At 37.1% G+C, this 5835-nt stretch overlaps 1 long non-coding RNA gene across 2 annotated transcripts; it reads right to left on the reverse strand.

The window, feature by feature from the left end:
- Positions 1-1983: 1983 nt before the first annotated feature.
- On the reverse strand, positions 1984-4336 carry LOC122196966 (uncharacterized). 2 transcript variants are annotated; one of them, XR_006189717.2, is made up of 4 exons: positions 4155-4336; positions 3537-4085; positions 2718-2805; positions 1984-2182 (listed from the first exon to the last, which is right to left on the reverse strand). It is a non-coding gene; the product is annotated as an uncharacterized LOC122196966 (long non-coding RNA). The 2 variants fall into 2 exon arrangements; XR_006189716.2 differs by having other exon boundaries at positions 3537-4321.
- Between the last annotated feature and the right edge of the window lie 1499 nt (positions 4337-5835).

The following is a 5835-nucleotide window of genomic DNA, read 5'->3' on the forward strand; positions in this document are numbered from 1 at the left end:
TTTCAAACTACTCTCAGCAGTTCGTAGAAGGCCTTGGAGCTTACTTAGAGTGAACTCCTCCTTGTTTATATGATAGGTCATATGAAACTGATCATAACAAGGAGGTAAAGCGTGTAGAATGATATCTATGGCCAATTCTTCGTCGAATCTGACATTCAACTTCAACAAGCGGTCCACAAACCTTTGCATCTTTTGTAAGTGGGTTGTGATGGACTCTCCATCCTTCATCTTTATAGTGATCATGGAGGCGATGATCTCGTACCTTTCCTGCCTCGCACTTTGTTGGTACTTTTCCATCAAATCTTAGTGCATCTCATAAGGATAGTAGTCCTCGTAGGACTTTTGGAGTTCGACAGTCATGGTCGCAAGCATGATACACGACACCTTTGTCGTGCCCTTTTCATGAGCATCATATTGAGCGATTTGCTCAGGAGTGGTAGTGTTACGGTCAATCTCCTTTAGCTCCTTCTCGAGAACATACTCATTGTCCTTGTAGTGGGTGACCATGCGAATGTTGTGTATCCAATTGTTAAAATTGGATCCATCAAAGATCACCCTCCCACATAAGTTCATGAGGGAGAAATAGCCAGAAGCGTTGTTGTTTGAGGTAGACATCTGAAAAAAGAAAATAGACAAAGTTTAGATTAGATAAGAATCCCCAATTTAACACCCATATGAAAAATTAGGGCTATGACCCAACACAATTATTTACAATTCAAAAAAGGGATGTCGTAATCTAATTGCAAATAATTTGAATCTAGGTAAATAATGATTTACCAATTTTCACCATGAAAAACGAAAAATAATATTAAATTTTAAATTAATTGAAATTCCTAGATTCTTTTGAGATTCATTGAACTTTTCAATGACATGTTTGAATCTAGATTATACCATTCAAGTTTGTGACTTGGATACCGAGGATCACAAACAAGATGTGAATAACCATGTCAATGTGTTTGGTACTCTCGATGTCATTTATCACATAATCAATGTGTCGGTTAACCACACACGCTCCATTGATCTATGATAAACATCGAACTACCCTTTTCCACCGTTGCTAGTCCCAAATTAGTGTGATGGATAGCCACACATGCTCCACTAACGACTTGGCAAGGTGCAAAGTGCAAGTTCATGGAATAGCATCATTTCACATTTTTTCCTAAAGTAACTAAGATTGGGAATTTGTGAAAACATTTAGTTACTTTATAAATCATTATACTTATTAATGAGGAATTAATTTGTCCTAACCTACCCGTTCGGCTAACGACCCTCCACTAGTCAAGAGTGTGGTGGTAAGAGTGTATACGCAATGACAATCATTTTATATGTCGCTTCCTTAAACACCCCTTATAGATCAGCTTCGTGAATGAGGCCTACTAACGGTAAGAATGACCCGTCTTATACACATATATAATTATCAATCTTTTAATAATAGTATAAGGGTTGAATTTTAAACTTTTAAAACTCTAGGGTTTGGAATTTAAATATTTCAAAATTAAAACTTTTTAATCAAAATTTAAATTCCAAATCTTGAGGGCAAGTAATGAAACTTTTCTAAACCTTTCAGATCAAATTTAAACAAATTAAATTAATCATATAATTTATTATTATCTAAATTTGATCTAATCTAATTTCCTTTTATTTTGACAAGATAATTACAAATAATTAGTTTATCACATAATCTAGTGATTATCTTAAATTTTAATCATTATCTTCCAATTAGATTAAGATATGCATTACCATAACAGATAACAAATTTTTATTAGGAAAAACATTTTATGGTAATCATCTAAATCCAATTTTAGCCAAAATCCCAAAAATTTTCGTCAGACCCCATTCCACGTCGTGCCAGGCTATTCCACGTCGTGGAATCAGACAGAATAAAAAAAACGATTTTTTCAGCTTTGAAAAATTAAGCATGGCATCAAATACAATAGCAAAACTGTAACACCCCAAAATATGATCCAAAATTTTTTGTTTAAATAATACTAAAAATCATAACGACGAATATCATAGAATAAAACCATACGTCAATATATCAAAAACCATAATAAAAGAGTCGTATCAAAAACTGTATCAAATCATATCTAAGTATCTGAACAAAAATCCCAGGATAAAATGTTGAAGCTGTGGTGTGTGCGATGTCATCATCCCGAGCTCTTCCCTTTACTTGCGGAAGTACCTGAAACCAAAACTGAATCTGTAAGCACGAAGCTTAGGGAGCTCCCCCAAACTACCACATACCATACAATAACACATAAAGCACATATTGGGCCTTGCCCACTGCATCAGACCAAAATCTGAAAACTGCATCGGACCGAAGTCCAGAAACTGCATCGGACCAAAGTCCGGAAACTAACCAGGGCCTTGCCCTCTGCATCGGATCGAATTCTAGAAACTGCATCGGACCGAAGTCCGGAATTGACTGGGACCTTGTCCCCTACATCGGACCGAAGTCCGAAACTAACTGCATCAGACCGAAGTCCGGAAACTGACTGAGCATAACATAGCATAGCATAAACATATCATCTAGCATGAACACATAAACTGCATACTGCATCGCGCCGTAGCCCGAAACTCATAACATATAACCCTGTTTGAGCCACAAAGGCATCAAACGTCCTAACTATTGCATCGGACCGAAGTCCGGAAACTACTGTTAGTTAAACAGGCCGGCATTGTGGCCTTAGACCCGTTCCTACTGGAAGGAAACTCACCTCATAACGCTGAAGTCTCGCAGACTCAATCCCACACTGCTGAAGTCCCGCAGACTCGACCCCAACTGCTAGATGACAAATTCCCGATCTGTCAACATCAAAATAACACCCAATTAATAATTGGGTTCCACTATATAACTATAATTACATACTTTGGATAATTACTACATTACCCAAACATTAGCTTACCCAAGCCCAAGGTCCAATCCATAGGGCCAAAGCCAAATAATAATTCAAGGCCCAATATATGGCTCGATTTTTCAAATTGGGCCCAAACCCCTCACATGGGCCTTACCCTAAAGCCCATCCAAATATTCTAGTCCATGCATTTGTTCTTAGATGGCCCATTAATAACCCAATCACCAAAGCCCAACAGAAGAGCCCAACTCAAAACCCAACACAACATAATCAATCCATTTAATTATTATCACTAAAATTGCTATGCAAATGATTAGAGCAAACTGCCCTTACATTCGTATTTACTAACCCATAGAAACCTTGATTAAACATATGCCATATATATATATATATATATATATATATATATATATATATATATATATATATATATATATATATATATATATATATATATATATATATATATTAGCTTGCCTCAACAAATTAACTTGAATTTTATTTTAATTGAACCTAACTCTTAGACCCAATACTTAAAATGACCCATTAAAGATTAATAATAACACCAGGTGGGTCGATATTGGACTGACTTCTATTTGCTCAAAAGTCCAAGTCCACAAATCACATAATTAAAAGCCCAATCGATTAAATGAAAGTCAAAAGGTCAAAAAGGGAAATCACCTCCTCCACATCATAACCAGCCGCCAGGAGGCCAACGCCCCCTACTTCTCCGTTGAGCTTCCTAACTCCAACGATACTCAGCTCTGGCGGAGTCCTCTTCGTTTCCAGCGATGCCCTTATCCCCGTCGATGCCAACTAGCCCCAACAATCACTCAAAACTCCAAACAGGGTTTAAGCTATACATGATTCTCATAGCTACCCCTTTTCTTTTTCCCCACTGCTTCATCTATTTAATCTTTGTTGTGATAAGCCCACTGGAGATTTCGATAAGTAGCTCTACCTTACACCTTGTTCATCGGAAAGTATACATGGACAGGACGACTTTGCTGCTAGGAATAGCTGAAGAAATGATCAGCGGTCCCATCGGAAATGCATTGAACCATCAGTTTCTCATCGAAGCTTGTGATTCACTGCCGGCTTAACTCCACACATCAAACTCTCACCTAGATGTCTTCCGGTGAAATTCCAATGGGTCCATCGGCGACAGCCGGTGCTTCTTCATTTCTTTTTCTTCTTCTCTCTCTCCCTCTTATTTCTAGATCTAAGAACCTGGAGCACAAGAGGATAACATTTGATGGCTGAAAGAACTCAACTTATATCTTTATTTCTAGCTATTACCTTTCTCCAATTTTCTCCGACTCTCGTTCCAGCTGCACACAAAACACAATCACACCCACACTCACTAATTAAATTGAGGTTGATTCTTTGCATTTAGAACGACCAGGTGCAGCAACGAAAATGGGAGAACAACTCCCTCCCTCACGCTATGTCGCTAACAGGGGGGACAGAAATGTCCAATTTAGCAGATGGGCAAAGACAACCCCTATATTTTGGTCACTTGAAAAGATATAACCCCACAACATTTCTTTCAATTTAACTCCAAAAGTTACCCTTTAGCCCTTCCTTTCATAACTCCCTTCATAAATAATCCTAATAATTATCAAGCAGTCCTCAACACTTCAATATCTTTTCAATTTAAGTCCCAATCTTACCAACAATCCCTGACTCCTGAAAATCTTCACAACATAAATCCTGGGAATACACTTTTAGCCCTCGAAGGTCCAACTTATATTATTTGGCTCCCCGAGACCAACACTTCGCTAATTATTATTGATTTTAGGGCCATTAAAAAAATATTATAAATTATAAATTCACATCTTGGGGGTTCCAGGTTTATTATTTAATTGCTCTATTTCAAACAGGATGTTACAAAAACGACCTAGGATTTGATCATACTGATGGGTTTTGAGCATTACATCAATCTTATGGTGCACATGCAACCCTAAAGCTTTGGATCTAGGTTTCTCTCTAATTGTACATGCAATAATAATCATCCAAAGCTATAACCCTAATCTAGTATACAATTTTCGATTTTGACATTAAAACCAAGATAGAATTTTACCTTTGAATTGTAGCTTGAAGATCTTCTTCCTTTGAGAGCTTAGTATCTCAAGTGTGATACCTCTAATTGATCACAAACACCAAGAGCAAGTTGGAAGAATGAAAGAGAGAGGGGGGGGGGGGAGAGGCAAAAATCGGCTCAAGATCCTTCTAGGGTTTCTAGTGACCAATTTCTGCATGCCCAATGGTTCCTTATATAGTTGAGCAACTAGGGTTTCAGTCAAAACCCTAATCCAGTTGCTTAGTCCTTAAGCAGCCCATAGGATCATTCTAGAAGGCCCCTTGGACGAATTCTATGTGGATTCCCACGTAAATTTCATCCATTCCTTCCTTATGGACCATAAGCCCAACTTTGTAACTATCTTATAATTACAATACTAGTCCCCTTAATTTAATTAATCTATTTTGACCACAAAATTAATTATAAATTAATTATGGACCACTATTAATTAAATAATATGATTTATGTTTTAATATATTATTCCTATGATATATTAATAAATCATAATTAACCTCTTTCTTTGTAATTCATCTAGTCAAGTTGCTATGGTGAAGGCAACCTAAAAGAACCATGCTACTATCGGGTCAGGTACGTACCAAATATAGTTATGGGCTTAGACACCTAATCCAACACTTAACTCCATTAATAGGAACATCATCCTTGCATGGTTGAACTAAAACCATCAAGTTATCATTTTTATGCACAAGGGACCTTATAAAAGCCTAAATCTATCATCCAAAGTTGCTGGAGTAGCCTATACTCCCAAAAAAGGTTTAAATGACCCAAAAAGGCATAAACAAGGCCCTAAACTAGATATAGCACAAGAAATCATCAAGTTGAGAGCTTTATGCCTCAAGTAGCTTGCAAAGTTAATGATGGTTCTGGATCTACAAGCTC

The sequence above is a fragment of the Lactuca sativa genome, chromosome 3 (assembly GCF_002870075.4).
Source record: "Lactuca sativa cultivar Salinas chromosome 3, Lsat_Salinas_v11, whole genome shotgun sequence".
NCBI classification, from domain to species: Eukaryota; Viridiplantae; Streptophyta; class Magnoliopsida; order Asterales; family Asteraceae; genus Lactuca; species Lactuca sativa.